This window comes from Scyliorhinus torazame, chromosome 2 (genome assembly GCF_047496885.1).
Source record: "Scyliorhinus torazame isolate Kashiwa2021f chromosome 2, sScyTor2.1, whole genome shotgun sequence".
Taxonomy (NCBI): Eukaryota; Metazoa; Chordata; class Chondrichthyes; order Carcharhiniformes; family Scyliorhinidae; genus Scyliorhinus; species Scyliorhinus torazame.
The window spans coordinates 291,009,707-291,029,481 of NC_092708.1; positions in this window are offsets into that span (position 1 = coordinate 291,009,707).

Here is a 19,775-nt window from a genome sequence, read left to right on the forward strand (position 1 = left end):
AACAACCTCAAGTCCCTCAGCCTTTCCTCATAAGATCTTCCCTCCATACCAGGCAACATTCTGGTAAATCTCCTCTGCACCCTTTCCAATGCTTCCACATCCTTCCTATAATGCGGCGACCAGAATTGCACGTAATACTCCAAATGCGGCCGCACCAGAGTTTTGTACAGCTGCAACATGACCTCATGGCTCCGAAACTCAATCCCTCTACCAATAAAAGCTAACACACCGTACGCATTCTTAACAAACCTCTCAATCTGGGTGGCAACTTTCAGGGATCTATGTACATGAACACCGAGATCTCTCTGCTCATCCACACTGCCAAGAATCTTACCATTAGCCCAGTACTCTGTCTTCCTGTTATTCCTTCCAAAATGAATCACCTCACACTTTTCTGCATTAAACTCCATTTGCCACCTCTCAGCCCAGCTCTGCAGCTTATCTATGTCCCTCTGTAACTTGTAACATCCTTCTGCATGGTCCACAACTCCACCGACTTTAGTGTCATCTGCAAATTTACTCACCCATCCTTCTACGCCCTCCTCCAGGTCATTTATAAAAATGACAAACAGCAGTGGCCCCAAAACAGATCCTTGTGGTACACCACTAGTAACTGGTCTCCAGTCTGAACATTTCCCATCAACCATCACCCTTTGTCTTCTTCCAGCTAGCCAATTTCTGATCCAAACTGCTAAATGACCCTGAGTCCCATGCCTCCGTATTTTCTGCAGTAGCCTACCGTGGGCAACCTTATCAAACGCTTTACTGAAATCCATATACACCACATCAACTGCTTTACCCTCATCCACCTGTTTGGTCACCTTCTCAAAGAACTCAATGAGGTTTGTGAGGCACGACCTACCCTTCACAAAACCGTGTTGACTATCTCTAATCAAATTATTCCTTTCCAGATGATTATACATCCTATCTCTTATAAACCTTTCCAAGATCTTGCCCACAACAGAAGTACGGCTCACTGGTCTATAGTTACCGGGGTTGTCTCTACTCCCCTTCTTGAACAAGGGGACAACATTTGCTATCCTCCAGTCTTCTGGCACAATTCCTGTAGACAAAGATGACTTAAAGATCAAAGCCAAAGGCTCAACAATTTCCTCCCTAGCTTCCCAGAGAATTCTAGGATAAATCCCATCCGGCCCAGTGGACTTATCTATTTTCACGCTTTCCAGAATTACTATCACCTCCTCCTTATGAACCTCAAGCCCTTCTAGTCTAGTAGCCTGAATCTCAGTATTCTCCTCGACAACATTTTTCCTGTGTGAAAACTGACAAAAAATATTCATTTAGCACCTCTCCTATCTCCTCGGACTCCAAGCACAACTTCCCGCTACTGTCCTTGACTGGTCCTACTCTTACCCTAGTCATTTGTTTATTCCTGACATATCTATAGAAAGCTTTAGGGTTATCCTTGATCCTTGATCCTACCTGCCAAAGACTTCTCATGTCCCCTCCTGGCTCTTCTTAGCTCTCTCTTTAGGTCCTTCCTAGCTAACTTGTAACTCTCAAGCGCCCGAACTGAACCTTCATGTCTCATCTTTACATAAGCCTCCTTCTTCCTCTTGACAAGTGTTTCGACTGCTTTAGTAAACCACGGTACCCTTGCTCAACCACTTCCTCCCTGCCAGACAGATATATACTTATCAAGGACACGCAGTAGCTGTTCCTTGAACAAGCTCCACATTTCCATTGTGCCCATCCCCTGCAGTTTTCCTCTCCATCCGATGCATCCTAAGTCTTGCCTCATCGCATCATAATTGCCTTTCCCCCAGATATAACTCTTGCCCTGCGGTATATACCTATCCCTTTCCATCACTAAAGTAAACGCAATGGAATTGTGGTCACTATCACCAAAGTGCTCACCTACCTCCAAGTCTAACACCTGTCCTGGTTCATTACCCAGTACCAAATCCAATATGGCCTCACCTCTCATTGGCCTATCTACATATTGTGTCAGGAAACCCGCCTGCACACATTGGACAAAAACAGACCGATCTAAAGTACTCGAACTATCGCGTTTCCAGTCAATATTTAGAAAGTTAAAGTCCCCCATAACAACTACCCTGTTGCTTTCGCTCCTATCCAGAATCAGCTTTGCAATCCTTTCCTCTACATCTCTGGAACTTTTCGAAGGCCTATAGAAAACCCCTAACAGGGTGACCTCTCCTTTCCTGTTTCTAACCTCAGCCCATACTACCTCAGTAGACGAGTCCTCATCAAACGTCCTTTCTGCCACCGTAATACTGTCCTTGACTAACAATGCCACCCCTCCCCCTCTTTTACCACCTTCCCTGAGCTTACTGAAATATCTAAACTCCGGCACCTGCAACAACCATTCCTGTCCCTGCTCTATCCATGTCTCCGAAATGGCCACAACATCGAAGTCCCAGGTACCAACCCATGCCGCAAGTTCACCCACCTTATTCCGGATGCTCCTGGCATTGAAGAAGACACACTTTAAACCACCTTCCTGCCTGCCGGTACTCTCCTGCAACTTTGAAACCTTACTCATGACCTCACTACTCTCAACCTCCTGTATACTTGAGCTACAATTCAGGTTCCCAAGCCCCTGCTGAACTAGTTTAAACCCTCCCGAAGAGCATTAGCAAATTTCCCCCCCAGGATATTGGTACCCCTCTGGTCCAGGTGTAGACCATCCCGTTTGTAGAGGTCCCACCGACCCCAGAGTGAGCCCCAATTATCCAGAAATCTGAAACCCTCCCTCCTGCACCATCCCTGTGGCCACGTGTTCAACTCCTCTCTCTCCCTATTCCTCGTCTCGCTATCACGTGGCACGGGTAACAACCCAGAGATAATAACTCTGTTTGTCCGAGATCTAAGCTTCCACCCTAACTCCCTGAATTCCTGCCTTACATCCCTATCCCTTTTCCTACCTATGTCGTTGGTACCTATGTGGACCACGACTTGGGGCTGCTCCCCCTCTCCCTTAAGGATCCCGAAAGCACGATCCGGCCGCAAAAGCCTATGATCTGCACCAAGGTCCCCGCGCTCGATTCCCATTGGTGATAGGGTCACATGACCCTCCCAATGCCCCTTAAAGGGGCCAGCTACTACAGGTGGTTCATTAGTTTGTTTTTGTTTACTCAAAAGTATGCAGCCAGATCCCTCTGCTCCTGCATCCTTTATTTTATATTGTCTCCTCTTCCTACCAAAAGTAATCACTTTACACTTCCTGCTTTAAATGTCATCTGCCAATTATCTGTCCCTTCCACCATCCTGTCTATGTCCTTTTGAAGTTCTACATGATCCTCCTCACAGGTCACAATGCTTCTAAGTTTTGTATCATCTGCAAATATGTAACAGCAAGGGTCCCAGGACCGACCCCTGGGAAAGTTCCATTACAAACCTTCCTCCAGTCCAAAAAACACCCATTAACTACCGTTCTCCGTTTCTTGTCACTCAGCCAATTTTGTATTTGTGTTGCTGCTATCCTTTGTATTCCGTGGGCTATTACTTTGCTCAAGAGTCTGTTGTGTGGCACTTGCCTTTTGGAAGTCAATGTAAAAGATGTCTCCACAATCCCAGAGGACCATAGGCTGTGCTCTCCTTTGAGAGCTGATTGGTGGCAATTTAACCTGAGGGCCACCACACCTTGTTGCTCTTATTAGCCTTAGTTTTATTAGCTCTAATTCTGTCACCTTTGCTCACGAGTCGCCAGGTATCTTTCTGATACCGCCACGTGGTTCAAGCTCTAGTTATGATTAATAAGACAGCACACCACTTAGTAAGATTAAAATCAACGGTCATTTATTATGTACAGCAATAAATACTTACACAATAATCCTACTTTCTAGACTACTACCTACCACTACTGGCCAATACTTGACTTTTGGGAATGGCCCACCAGGTCAGGGAAACAAATGGCTTAACGAATTGGGTCTGGCCTGCGGGATTCAAAGGCTGATACAGGTCGATGGCTAGGAGTCTCTATCGGGTAGCGATCGCTGGAGTCAAACTTACGGTTGTTGGTCGATGGTTCTTGCGAAGGTTGCGAGCAGGAGAAGAAGGGAGAGAAGGGTTGATCTGAACTTGGCCCCTATTTTTATAGTTCCCAGGGGCTTCCCGCCTCTCGGGGTGGACCTTGACCCTGGTCCCAATCACTGGGTTCGATATGCTCCAATAATGGGGCGATTCCTTGATCGGGGGGTGGTCGTTCACCTTTCTTTGTCTCGGCCACTGTTGGCGCCGAGAGGTCTGGATCGGCATTCAATTGCTAATATGTTGCAATTGTTCCCGGGGATAGCCGATTAAACTGCAGATGTCTGGGTTGATGTGCTGCTAATGGTCGCAGGTATCGATCTGGGCCGACTTCCCCAGAGCCAAATACGCTGTTCTGTCTGCAGCTGTCCGTTTGTGCCCTGTTGGCTGCTTTTCCCATCAGCCTTTCCGGTTAGCCATTTTACATCGGGTTTCGGCCAAATTAATCGGGAATCAGCCATTTTAGGTGGCTACAACCTCAGGCGAGCGGCAAGGTTGAGAAGGCGGGAATTGAACCCGTGCTGTTGGTGTCGCTCCTCATCACAAACTAGTCCAGTCCATGTACAACACATCAACAGCAATATTCTCATCAACACTCCATTACACTATGAAAAAAACTGCAGCAAGTTCATTAAACACAACTTCCGCTTAACAAATTCAAGCTGCTTTCCTCAATTAATCCTCATTTTCACAAGTACATTTTAATTTTGTCCCAAATTATAATTTCTGGATGCTTTCCTGCAAATGAGGTTCAATTGGCTGGCCTGTAGTTGCTGGGCATATCTTTACACCAGTTTTGAACATTTGCAGTTCTCCAGTCCATGACACCACCCTTAAGTCTAAGGAGGACTGGAAAATGACAGCCAGTGCTTCCGCAATTTCCACCCCTACTGTTCTCAGTATCTTTGAATGCATCCCATCCCATTCTGGTGCCGCATCAAGTCTAAGCACAAACAACCTTTCCAATATTTCCTTCTCAATTTTAAAACCTAGTTTCTGGATTTCCCCCTCTTTCACCATGACCTGCACAGCATTATTCCTTGGTAAAGACAGATGCAAAATACCTCAGCTATGCAAGTATGCTCCATATGCAAGTCCCCTTATCAGTCCTGAATCAGCCCCACTCCTTTTAACACCCGTTTACTACTTATATATAAGCCTTTTGAAGACTTTTATATTAGCTGTTAGTCTCTTTTCATACTCTCTCTTTACTTCTGTTATTAGCTTTTGTACTTCTCTGAATCGTCTATCTTCAGCTAGGTTTTCTGCTGTATTTTCCACCTGACATCTATCTTAGGGCGACAAAGTGGTTAGCCCTGCTGCCCCACAGCTCCAGGGACCCGGATTTATTTCCGGCCTTGGATGACTGTCTGTGTGGAGTGTGTACGTTCTCCCTGTATCTGCATGGGCTTCCTCCGGGTGCTCTGGTTTCCTCCCATAATCCAAACATAGGTACGTTAGGTGGATTGGCCATGCTAAATTGCCCCTTAGTGTCCAGAAGGTTAGGTGGGGTTACTGGGTTATGGGGATCGGGTGGACGCGTGGGCTTAAGAAGGGCTGGTGCAGACTCAATGAGCCAAATGGCCCACTTCTGCACTGTAGGGATTCTGCGATTCTATACACTTTTTCCTTCATCACCTTAGTGAGCTCTGAATTTGTTTGCCATGCCTTTCCACTTTGTGGGAATATACGTCTGTGCCCAAATGAGCTCTTCCCTAAAGGCATCCCTTTGTTCAGGTACTGTTTTGCCTGCCAACGTTCTATTCCAATTGATCTGGGACAAATTTATTCTTACCCCATTGGAGTTAAAACCTTATGATGCAATGATTATTGTCCCCTAAAGGTTCCCCTGTTGACACTTGATATACTTTTCCACCTCATTCCCAAGAACCAGATCTAGATGTGCCTCCTTTCTCATTGGAGTGGAAACATGTTTCTGCAGAAAATGTTCTTGTACACACTCTGGGAACCTTTAACTCTCTCTCCCCTTTACACTACCACTATCCAAGTCTATATTTGGATAATTAAAATACCCCATTATAACTATTCTATAATTCTTGCACCTCTCTGTAATTTCCTTGTAAATGTGTTCCTTCACGTCCTTTGCACTAGTTTGTGGCCTATAGACTACACCAAGCAATACAATAATAATTTTTTTGTTTCTTAGCTCTAAACAAATAATCTGCTTTGACAAAGGGTCATCTGAACTCAAAACTTTAGCTCTTTTGTCTCCCTACAGATGCTGCCATACATGCTGAGATTTTCCAGCAATTTCTCTTTGGTTTCAGATTCCAGCATCCGCAGTAATTTGCTTTTCCCCTGCCTTTGACCCCTCTGGGACAGCCTCTCTCTCCCCACCACTGCAATGTTATCCTTGATCAATGCTGTCACTCCCTTCCCCGTTTCCTTCCGTTCCTATTGTTCTTGAACACCTTGTTTCAAGGAATATTTAATACACAGTATTGCTCTTCTTTGAGCCAGGTGTCTGTGACAGTCACCATATCACATTTTCATTCACAGGAACCCTGATCATCTTGTTGCTCTATTCCACTACGTTATGCTGGTGTCCAGCCCCAGGCAATTTAGTTGAAACCCTCCTCAATCACACTACTGAACCTTCCCATAAGGACATTGGTCCCAGTCATGTTGAGCTGTCCTTTTTGAATAGATGCCTTTTACCCCAGAAATAGGCCAATGCCCTAAGAACCTGAAGCTGTGCCTCCTGCACCATGCTCAAAACTATGCATTGACCCTCACTATCTTCCTATTTCTATTCTCGACAGTATGTGACACTAGGAATAATCCTATCTTTGAAATCTTACTTTTTAAACTTCCTCCCCAACTCCTGAAAAGTTGACCGTGAGACCTCACTACCTGCCCTCTCTATGTCAGTAGTACCAATGTGTACCACAACATCTGGCTCATGCCTTTCCCCCTGCACTCTCTGGCGATGTCCTTTACATCAACGCACCTTGTGGGACTCAACGATGATGGTTATAGAATTGCCTGTCTGTCCCCCTAACTATAGAATCCCTTATAACAATTGCATTCTGCATTTTGCTATTCCCACCTGTACAGTCCCTTCGCTGTTTTTATGACATGATCTGGATTGCACTCTTTTAGTATATTGTCACTCCTGATAATGTTTCCACTTATTTGACACAGAAATTTAAAACAATGATTTTCTGCTCGTCAAATCAGCTTTTGCTCTAACTGAACATTTTAGAATTTTTCAGAAGGCCTTGTTTAGGCCTGACTAATAAATGAAAGCTAATTATGAAATCTAAAAAATGACTCTATTTTAATCTAAACAACCTTGACTGACTTCACAGCAATGGCTTGGAACCATGTGGTGTCTCACTTGTCAAGTGTGGGTTTGACTTTTAACAAGGGCCTCGTCATGTGATGCACTAGTGTCCTGTATTAACTATTCAGCAAAATATCATTTTGGGTTAATTGATTATTATACTTAGATTGGTTGATCATTACACAACTGCTTTTACTATTTTTTAATTAACTTGTACCAGGCGCAGGCAGGCAAGACAACGAGACATCAATTAAACATTTACGTTACTCAGCAATGCTAGACACCACCCTCTTCTCTTGAGTAAGCATTTACTGAAACTATCTCAAGGTCCATTATCAATGGAAGTCAGAAAATTTAGTAAAACAGGAAAGGCTATAATGAGAGATGGTCCTATGAGTCATTAATAGATGCTCTGGCATCATTTAAACCAATTAAAAACTGGTCATGCACCAACGAGCCAATCACAATTCAAAACAGGATGAATCATGTAATTGAGTTATAGTTTGGAAAGAGCTACCAAAAAAAACATCGGGATGGATTTTCTGCACCCAGACGCCGAAATCGCGGCCGGCGTGGGGGCGGAGAATCCATTTTCCTGCAAGGAATCGGGACCGGCGCTGGTTCCCCGATTCTGCGGGCCCCGAAAAGCGGCGTACTCGGGGAGTACGTCGTGCCGCCTAGGACCTATCTGGGGCCTTTGCCAGAGGCCCGCTCAGCCATTCTCCGCCCCCTACCAGCCGAAGTCCTGACGGTGTGGATCTAATATGGTCCAGCGGTTGGGATACTCGCGTGGCGGCTGCAGACTCAGCCCGCGGCCGCCCTGGTTTGGGGCGGGCCGATTGGAGGGCAGGGGGGGGCGTTACTGGCGGCCTGGAAATGTTTGTCCGGGCGGACAGTGTCAGGTGCGTGGCTGATCGAGGGGTTTATTTTTAGGGTCCAGCTCCGCGGTCCGCGAAGCAGCCGCCGTGCACATGCGCAGCCTCCGAATCGGAAGTGCAGGGGCCCGTATCTGCAGCAAAAGCTGCTAGACCCACGGCAGGTACCTGCTAGCCTGTTGCAGGGCTAGGAATTTGTGGCCCTTTCACGGCAGTTTTTCTGGCGTAGTCATAGGCATAGTCCCAATAACGGAGAATCCAGCCCACTACCTCTTGTTTTTTTCTTTTTTTAAATAAATTTAGAGTTCCCAATTTTTTTTTTTCCAATTAAGGGGCAATTTAGCATGGCCAATCCACCTAACCCGCACATCTTTGGGTTGATGGGGAGAATGTGCAAACTCCACACGGACAGTGACCCAGGGCCGGGATTCGGACCCGGGTCCTCAGCGCCATATTTCCAGTGCTAACCACTGCACCACGTGCCGTCCCTGGCCCACTAACTCTGACTGAACTGAAGTCAGCTTTCCAGCTGGGAGCAGACCATAGAACTCAGACAGGAAAAGAGTGGCCATGCGTTGCCTTGTGCCCCAGGCTGAATGGGGGACCACATTAACCCAGTAAAGTTGAAACCTAATTTATTAAGTATTATTTTTGTTGCTTAACAAATGTTCCCGAGTTACATCACTATATTGTCTCAGTTAGCCTGAATAGCTGAAGTCTCAAAAGAACAAATTAATATTGTGGATTTGGAGGTTCAATACCCCAAAAACCTACAGCCCTTAGATCCAAACTGACCCAAGGCTGGCAGAATGCAGAGCTATTCAAGCATCCATTGCATTTGCCTACGCAGCAGTTACTTCATTCTGTTACTGTGCACTGACGCATACTTGAGTGGTGAAAAACTCATTTCCAAGTTTTTCTTCTACTCATTAAAGCCTTGAATTCTCCTCGGGTAACTCCTGAGACTGAGTGGAAGGTGTTGGTTACATTTAATAGAATCCCTACAGTGCAGAAAGAGGCCATTCAGCCCACTGAGGCCATGCTGAGCCCCCCTCCCCAACGAAAGAGCACTATACCTAGGCCCATTCCCATGCCCTATCCCTGTAACCCTACGTATTGATCATAGCCAATCCAGCTAACCAACACTTCTTTGGACTATGGGAGAAAATTGGAGCACCTGGAGGAAACCCATGCAGACATGGGGAGAACATGCAAATTCCACAGTCAATTAAGGTTGGAATTGAATCAGGTCCCTGGCGCTGTGAGGAAGCAATGCTAACCACTGTACCACCATACCGCCCCTCTAACTTTTTCAGGGAAATAATCCAGAACCATCTGAAATCTCAACTCTAACTCAGATTTGCAGGCCTGTTCGGAGGGTTCCAGGTGGTTATGAATTGCCCACAAAAAGTCCAAACTTCCTGGAAATTCAAATTCCTGCATATTCAATGCATCGGGGTTTGGGGACAAGGGGTCCCACAGTATATCTTTGTCATGTGCCTCCAGGGTACGACCATCTGGAGATGGGAAGTTCTGGGCCCATCATCCTTCATATATTCGCCTATACCTCAACCCACATCCCTGCTTTTCAGCTATGACATACTCCAGTCTGATTCCTCAATTTTCCACTCACAAATGGATAGTTAACTTTTCTTTTTTTTAAAATGTATTTTATTACAAACATGTATCAAAACAGGTTACAACAAATAAACACCCTGGGAAACATACTTCCCAGCAATCAACTATGCAATCTGTACAAATGTTTTCCCCTTTTTCACCCTCTCCCATCCCCCCACCCTCCCACGATGAACAGCTCCTCAAACGTGGTCACAAACATTCGCCACCTTTTTTCAAACCGCCCTGGAGAGCCCCTTAACTCATACTTTATCTTCTCCAACCGCAGTGTCATGATATCCATATTAACATATCATGGTGCAGTCACACACACACACTGATGGACAGATCGACGGACCAATCAACACACACGCAACATCACAGCCAATCACCAGTGAGAGCACACGCACTATAAACCAGGGAACACCACAGTTCCCGCTCTTTCCACCAGGAGATAGCTCAGAGCACAGAGCTCACAGCGTGCCACTCAGACATACACCATGTGCTGAGTGCCTCTCTAAGATAGTGCTAGGGCTGGGTCCACAGGTTAACTGGTGAAGTACGAACCACAGCCAGAAGCTAACAGTTATTATAAAGAATAATAAAACAGAGTTGTACCATCTACAACTGTGTTGGTTCGTTTGTATATCGCAACACCCAACACGACATGCAGGAAGTCGTACAGGACACCCAACCGAGCTGCTACCCCCGGTGGCGATGCCGACCGCCACTCCAGAAAATGCGCCGCTGCGCAATCAGAGAGGCGAAGGCCACGACATCGGCCTTCCTCTTCTCCATGAGCTCCGGTTTCTCTGAAACCCCAACTATCGCCACCAAAGGGTCCGGGTCCTCCTCCTCCTCCACCAGCCTGGCTAAGACCGCGAACACTCCAGCCCAGAATCTTCCCAATTTCTCGCAACCCCAAAATATGTGCACGTGATTTGCTGGCCCCTGCCCACACCTCTCACACTCATCTGCTACCCCCCGAAATAACCCACTCATTCTCGCCCGAGTCATATGCACCCTGTGCACCACCATAAACTGTATCAGGCTCATCCTTGCACAAGAGGTCCCGTTTGCCCTACGCAGTGCCTCAGTCCATACTCCCCAATTGATCTCCCCTCCCAATTCCGCTTCCCATTTCTCCTTGAACTTCACCGCACACTCACCTCCCTGCTCCCCCAGCCACTTGGATATATCCCCAATTCTTCCCTCCCCTGAAGCAGCAGTCGCTCCAGTAGGGCGTATCCCAGCAACCTAGGGAACCCTCTCCAGACCTTGCACACAAAGTCCCTAACGTACAGATGCCTGAACTCACTACCCCTCGGCAGCTCTACCCTCTCTCTTAGCTCCTCCAGACTGGCGAACCCTTCCTCCGCCAATCTCCCCAACCACATACCCAACCACCCCCGGGTCTTCCATTTTTTCGGGATTAGCGTGATTACTGCCGCTGACATTGTTTCCAGTAGCTCTCCAATCTCCAGCAACCACACCCGTGCCACATCTCGATCCAAACCTTCCCAAAATCTCAAACAAGTACCGCCACTCCACCCAATCAAATGCCTTCTCCACATCCATGGACACCACTACCTCCGGTGCCAGAACCCCCGACATATTCATCACCACATTCAACAGCCGTCTGATATTACTCGCGATCTGCCTGCCCTTCACGAAGCCTGTTCTTCTACAACCACCCCCGGTACACAATCCTCCACCCTCGCCAACAACTTTCAATACTTTCACATCCGTGTTCAATAGTAATATGGGCCTATACAACCCACAGTCCACCGGGCTCTTCCACTTTTTCGGGATTAGCGTGATTACTGCCTGCGTCATTATTTCCGGTAGCTCTCCCATCTCCAGCGCTTCATGAAATGCTCCCAACAGATGTGGTGCCAGGTCCGTCGCAAATTCCTTATAAAATTCCGCTGGGTACCCATCTGACCCTGGGGTCTTCCCGACTTCATACCCCTGACACTATCCAGTACATCACTCAGCCCAGGGGCTCCTCCAACGCCTGCCTTTTTGCTTCCTCCACCTGGGGAAATTCCAGCTCATCCACAAATCGCCCCATGTCCCCCTCCTCTCCTCCTGATCTGCCGCGTAAAATCCCTGGTAGTACTCCCCAAACACCTTGTTTATCTTCCCCGGCTCCGGCACCACATCCCCAGCCCCAGTCTGCATCTTCAATATTTCTCTGGTCGTGGCCTGCCTCCGCAATTGGTAAGCCAGCATGTGGCTCGCCTTCTCCCCATACTCGTATTGCATCTCTCCTGCCTTACGCAATTGCCCTACCGCCCTCCCCATTCTCAGCCTGTCAAACTGTCCCTGCACATTTTTCCTCCTCGCCAATCCCTCCGCGGTGGGAACTCTCGAATACTCCCTGTAGACGGTCATGTTCCTACCTCCTTTCCCTGTCCGCATGAGCCTTAAACAAAATAATTTCCCTGTGGACCACTGCCTTCAGTGCTTCCCAAAAAGTGGCCGCCAACACCTCACCATTCTGATTCAACTCCACGTACTCCTTAATCACTGTCCGCACATGATCACAAAGGCCTCCATCCTCCGACAACTCCAAATCAAACCTCCACCCTGGCCTCTGCTCTCATCCTGATCTAAACCGAATTGCCAGCTGATGGGCGCATGGTCCGATATAACTATCCCCGCATACTCTGCTCCCTCCACCTCAACCAAAATCTCCCAACTCATCACAAAGTAATCAATCCTCGAATACACCTTATAGACGTGTGAAAAGAAGGAATACTCCCTTCCCCCTGGGTTCTGAAAGCACCATGGATCCACCATACCCATCCTCTCCATAAACCCCCCCCTGCTCCCTTGCCATTCGTACCCTGCCCATCGACCTGGAGCTCAACCTATCGACCCACGGCTCTAGGACACGTTTAAAATCTCCTCTCATGATCAACGGGTAAGGCAGATGAACTTAGAGCTTGGATTAGTACTTGGAACTATGATGTTGTTGCCATTACAGAGACCTGGTTGAGGGAAGGGCAGGATTGGCAGCTAAACGTTCCAGGATTTAGATGTTTCAGGTGGGATAGAGGGGGATGTAAAAGGGGTGGCGGAGTTGCGCTACTGGTTAGGGAGAATATCACAGCTGTACTGCGGGAGGACACCTCAGAGGGCAGTGAGGCTATATGGGTAGAGATCAGGAATAAGAAGGGTGCAGTCACAATGTTGGAGGTTTACTACAGGCCTCCCAACAGCCAGCGGGAGATAGAGGAGCAGATAGGTAGACAGATTTTGGAAAAGAGTAAAAACAACAGGGTTGTGGTGATGGGAGACTTCAACTTCCCCAATATTGACTGGGACTCACTTAGTGCCAGGGGCTTAGACGGGGCAGAGTTTGTAAGGAGCATCCAGGAGGGCTTCTTAAAACAATATGTAGACAGTCCAACTAGGGAAGGGGCGGTACTGGACCTGGTATTGGGGAATGAGCCCGGCCAGGTGGTAGAAGTTTCAGTAGGGGCGCATTTCGGGAACAGTGACCACAATTCAGTAAGTTTTAAAGTGCTGGTGGACAAGGATAAGAGTGGTCCTAGGATGAATGTGCTAAATTGCGGGAAGGCTAATTATAACAATATTAGGCGGGAACTGAAGAACATAGATTGGGGGCGGATGTTTGAGGGCAAATCAACATCTGACATGTGGGAGGCTTTCAAGTGTCAGTTGAAAGGAATTCAGGACCGGCATGTTCCTGGGAGGAAGAAGGATAAATACGGCAATGTTCAGGAACCTTGGATAACGAGAGATATTGTAGGCGTCGTCAAAAAGAAAAAGGAGGCATTTGTCAGGGCTAAAAGGCTGGGAACAGACGAAGCCCGCGTGGAATATAAAGAAAGTAGGAAGGAACTTAAGCAAGGAGTCAGGAGGGCTAGAAGGGGTCACGAAAAGTCATTGGCAAATAGGGTTAAGGAAAATCCCAAGGCTTTTTACACGTACATAAAAAGCAAGAGGGTAGCCAGGGAAAGGGTTGGCCCACTGAAGGATAGGCAAGGGAATCTATGTGTGGAGCCAGAGGAAATGGGCGAGGTACTAAATGAATACTTTGCATCAGTATTCACCAAAGAGAACAAATTGGTAGATGTTGAGTCTGGAGAAGGGTGTGTAGATAGCCTGGGTCATATTGAGATCCAAAAAAACGAGGTGTTGGGTGTCTTAAAAAATATTAAGGTAGATAAGTCCCCAGGGCCTGATGGGATCTACCCCAGAATAATGAAGGAGGCTGGAGAGGAAATTGCTGAGGCCTTGACAGAAATCTTTGGATCCTCACTGTCTTCAGGTGATGTCCCGGAGGACTGGAGAATAGCCAATGTTGTTCCTCTGTTTAAGAAGGGTAGCAAGGATAATCCAGGGAACTACAGGCCGGTGAGCCTTACTTCAGTGGTAGGGAAATTACTGGAGAGAATTCTTCGAGACAGGATCTACTACCATTTGGAAGCGAATGGACGTATTCGTGAGAGGCAGCATGGTTTTGTGAAGGGGAGGTCGTGTCTCACTAACTTGATAGAGTTTTTCGAGGAGGTCACAAAGATGATTGATGCAGGTAGGGCAGTGGATGTTGTCTATATGGACTTCAGTAAGGCCTTTGACAAGGTCCCTCATGGTAGACTAGTACAAAAGGTGAAGTCACACGGGATCAGGGGTGAGCTGGCAAGGTGGATACAGAACTAGCTAGGTCATAGAAGGCAGAGAGTAGCAATGGAAGGATGCTTTTCTAATTGGAGGGCTGTGACCAGTGGTGTTCCACAGGGATCAGTCCTGGGACCTTTGCTCTTTGTAATATATATAAATGATTTGGAGGAAAATGTAACTGGTCTGATTTGTAAGTTTGCAGACGACACAAAGGTTGGTGGAATTGCGGATAGCGATGAGGACTGTCAGAGGATACAGCAGGATTTAGATTGTTTGGAGACTTGGGCGGAGAGATGGCAGATGGAGTTTAATCCGGACAAATGTGAGGTAATGCATTTTGGAAGGTCTAATGCAGGTAGGGAATATACAGTGAATGGTAGAACCCTCAAGAGTTATTGAAAGTCAGAGAGATCTAGGAGTACAGGTCCACAGGTCACTGAAAGGGGCAACACAGGTGGAGAAGGTAGTCAAGAAGGCATACGGCATGCTTGCCTTCATTGGCCGGGGCATTGAGTATAAGAATTGGCAAGTCAAGTTGCAACTGTATAGAACCTTAGTTAGGCCACACTTGGAGTATAGTGTTCAATTCTGGTCGCCACACTACCAGAAGGATGTGGAGGCTTTAGAGAGGGTGCAGAAGAGATTTACCAGAATGTTGCCTGGTATGGAGGGCATTAGCTATGAGGAGCGGTTGAATAAACTCGGTTTGTTCTCACTGGAACGAAGGAGGTTGAGGGGCGACCTGATAGAGGTCTACAAAATTATGAGGGGCATAGACAGAGTGGATAGTCAGAGGCTTTTCCCCAGGGTAGAGGGGTCAATTACTAGGGGGCATTAAGGTGAGAGGGGCAAGGTTTAGAGTATATGTACGAGGCAAGTTTTTTACACAGAGGGTAGTGGGTGCCTGGAACTCGCTACCGGAGGAGGTGGTGGAAGCAGGGACGATAGTGACATTTAAGGGGCATCTTGACAAATACATGAATAGGATGGGAATAGAGGGATACGGACCCAGGAAGTGTAGAAGTTTGTAGTTTAGTCGGGCAGCATGGTCGGCACGGGCTTGGAGGGCCTGTTCCTGTGCTGTACATTTCTTTGTTCTTGGTGTGTGGCCAAATCCAGGATCGCTGCCAGCAACCCTCATCATCCCAATTTGGGGCATACACGTTTACCAACACCGCCGATGCCCCTTCCAATACCCCACTCACAGACACATATCCCCCAACCGGATCCCTCACCTCCTTCGCACACAGAAATCACATTTCTTTTGCTCATTAAAATCGCCACTCCCTCGTTTTCGAATCAAACCCCGAGTGGAAAACCTGCCCGACCCACCCACTCCTTCCTTAACCCACTTGACCACTATCAATGACCACTAAAGCGAGGTTGTAGTCCAACTGAAGGGTTTAATAAGCTAGATTTTTCCCCCAGCAGCTCAGGTACAGAATGAAGGCTGCAGAGGCAGCATGGGTTCTTATACTCTGCCTAGCAGGGCGGAGCTACCATACATCCTAACCAATAGAAAGCATACAGTTTCCACCAATGGTGCTCCAGCCTATCAGGTACCGTAATACCTATAATACCACACCTACCCTGGTCCTTCACATGCAGGTGCGTCTCCTGCAGAGACCATCTCTGCTTTCAAGCTCCTGAGGCGCGCGAACACCCGCAACCTTTTAACCGGTCCATTCAGTCCCTGGGAGTTCCACGTTACCAATCCCCTCTACCGTCCCACTTAACCCCCGCCCTCTTAATTCCACCCTTTACCTAGCCCCTCCCAGATGGCCTCCTTCTCCGCCCCTATGTCATCTCTCACCCCTGCCACGTCACAACAACCTCCAACCCCTCCCCCCCCCCACCACCTCTATTGTAATAGTGCTTTCAGCACAAAAAGAGACCCTCGACCCATTGTGTTTGCGTTGCCCATTAAGCACCTATCTATTCCAATCCCATTTTCCAGCATTGCATACTTTTGTATGCTATGGTGTTTCAAGTGCTCATCTAAATGCTTCTTAAATGTTGAGGGTTCCCACCTCTACCATCTTTTCAGGCAGTGACTTCCAAATTCCCACTACCCTTTGTGTGAAAATGTTTTTCTTCAAGTCCCCTCTAAATCTCCTGCACCTTACCGTAAATTTATGCCCCTAGTTATTGACCCCTCTGCTAAGGAGAAATGTTCCTTCCTATGTACCTGTATATGTCCTTTATAAATTGTGCACCTCGATCAGGTCCCTCCTCACATCATCGTTATAACCAGCCTTCTTTTTTTTAATAAATGTTTTTTATTGGATTTTTGAACAGAGTCTTTTTGCTGTTATGTACACAGGATATGATATATATATATATAAAGTAGGCATCTGTTTGTGCCGGAGAGACAATTCCGGAGGGCAATCGTTGAATGGGTCTGGTGCTGGTGTTGCCCCTTGCTTCTCCCGGACGGATTTTGCCGCCGTTGTCTTTTCGTGCACACCACCGCTTCAGTCGGCCCTCCCATCCTCCGCCTGTATTCTCCTTTTTCTCTGTTCCTGTGGATGTCAAGTTAGTTAACGTTTCCCTGCCTCCCACCCCCCCTCCACCCCCACCTAACTCCCTGGCTCTCCTCTATTGTTCCCTATCTCCCCCCCCCCCCCCACTGTGGTTCGCCTATCCTTCTTCTTAGATTGAGCTGTCCCCCCCCTCCCCTGCCAAGTCTATCTCTCCCTCTCATGCTTTGGCTGCTTTCCCCTGGTTCTTGGCTACCTGGCTATTCTTCTGCTTGTTCGTTGGCCACAAACAAGTCCCGGAACAATTGGGTGAATGGCTCCCACTTTCTGTGGAAGCCGTTGTCTGACCCTCGGATGGCGAATTTGATTTTCTCCATTTGGAGAGGTTCCGAGAGGTCAGACAGCCAGTCTGCAGCTTTGGGTGATGCTGCTGACCGCCAGCCGAACAGGATTCTACGGCGGGCGATGAGGGAGGCAAAGGCAAGGGCGTTCGCCCTCCTCCCCATGAAGAGATCTGGCTGGTCTGAAACCCCAAAGACCGCCACTTTCGGGCATGGCTCCACCCTCACCCCCACCACTTTGGACATTGCCTCGAAGAGGCAGTCCAGTACTCCACAAGTCTGGGGCAAGGCCAGAACATGTGGGCGTGGTTGGCCGGGCCTCTTTGGCACCGCTCACATCGATCCTCCACCTCCGGAGGAACCGAGTTCTTGTTAAGTGGGCTCTATATATCACTTTTAGTTGCGTCAGGCGGAGCCTTGCGCACGTGGAGGTGGAGTTGACCCTATGCAGTGCTTTGATGCAGAGTCCCCACCCTATTTCGATCCCCAGGTCCTCCTCCCATTTCATTCAGTACGGTGTCGGCCCCTTCTACCAGTCGGTCATGCATGTTGCTAGTTTCCTTTCTCTAATATGCTTGCGTCCAGTAACTCTTCCAGTAATGTCTGTCGTGGCGGTTGTGGGTAAGTCCTTGTCTCCTTTCGTAGGAAGTTTTTGAGTTGCAGGTACCTTAGCTCATTCCCCCTGGCTAGCTGGAATTTCTCTGTCAGTTCGTCCAGTGTTGCAACCCTGCCGTCGGTGTACAGGTCCCTACTGTCAGTATCCCCCCGTCCTGTCTCCACCTCTGAAGGTGGCATCAGTCAGTGCTGGTGTGAACCTATGGTTGTTGCAGATGGGAGCTTTGTCCGACATTTTGGTCAGGCCAAATTGGTGCCGTAGTTGGTTCCAGGACAGGAGGGTGGCTATCACCACCGGGCTGCTGGAGTGTTTTTTTGGGTGGGGATGGGAGTGCCGCCGTGGCGAGGGCCCGGAGGGAGGCCCCCTTACAGGAGGCCTCTTCCGGGTGCACCCACTCGGTTTCTGGCTCCTTGATCCATCCCCTTATTCGCTCGGCCGTCGCCACCCAGTGGTAGAATTGTAGGTTTGGGAGGGCTAACCCTCCCCTTGATTTAGTTTTTTGTAAGATCTTCTTTGGGATCCTAGCATTCTCCCCCCCCCCCCCCCCCCCCTGCCCCCGCCCCATACGAACGCCATGATTAGTTTGCCTAATGCTTTGAAAAAGGCCTTGGGGATGTAGATCGGGATGGATCTGAATAGGAAGTGGTATCTGGGCAGCAAGTGCATTTTGATCACCTGGAGTCTCCCTGTGAGGGAGAGTGGGAGTGTGTTCCATCTTTGCAGGTCCTTTTTTACTTCCTCTGTCAGACTGGTGAGGTTCCATTTGTGGATCCTTTTCCAGTCATGGGCTATTTGGATACCCTGGTAGCGGAATTTATGTCGGGCTTGTTTAAACGGCAGTCCCGTTAGTGCTGCCCCGCCTACTTGTGGGCGTACTGGGAAGATCTTGATTTTGCTCATGTTGAGTTTGTAGCCCGAGAAGGTGCCAAACTCTTTCAGGAGCGCGATGATTCCGTCCAAGCTGCTTTGTGGGTCTGAAATGTAGAGGAGCAGATCATTTGCATAGAGTGAGATTCTGTGCTCTCTGCCGCCCCTTCAGATCCCCCTCCAGCTTTTTTCCGCTCTGAGCGCAATTGCTAATGGCTCGATCACTAGGACGAACAGCAGCGGGGACAGTGGACATCCTTGTCTGGTGCCCCTGTGCAGCTGGAAGTATCGGGAGTTGGTGTTGTTTGTCCGTACGCTCACCATGGGAGCGTTGTATAGGAGTTTTACCCAGGAGGTGAATCCTGTTCCAAGTCCGAACCGCTCCAGTACCTCTATGAGGTATTCCATTTGACTCTGTCGAAGGCCTTTTCTGCACCTCGGGAGACGATCACCTCTGGTGTTCTCTCCCCGGATGGGGTCATTATCACTTTCAGCAGGCGCCTGTTGTTGGAGGTAAGCTGTCTACCTTTGACAAAGCCCGTCTGGTCCTCTGCGACCACCTCTGGCACACAGTCTTCTCGCCTTTTGGCTAGAATCTTGGCCAGTATTTTGGCATCTGCGTTCAGGTGTGAGATGGGTCTGTATGACCCATGTTGGGTCTTTATCTTTCTTAGGTATCAGCGAGATTGAGGCCTGTGCTAGCATGGGTGGCAGTGTGCCCTTAGCTAGCAAGTCTGTGAACATCTCCCGCAGGTGTGGGGCCAGTGCTGTCGCAAATGTTTTGTAGAAGTCCGTCGGGAATCCGTCTGGTCCCGGCACCTCCCCGCCTGCATGGAGCTATGATCTCTCCCAGTGCTAGTTGTGCTTCCAGGCCCTGTTTTCTGCCCTCCACCATGACTGGTATGTCCAGTCCATCAAGGAACTGTTTCATCCTGGACTCCCCCATTGGGGGCTCAGAGGTGTACAGCCCTTGGTAAAAGGCCCTGAAGGCTTTGTTGATCTCTT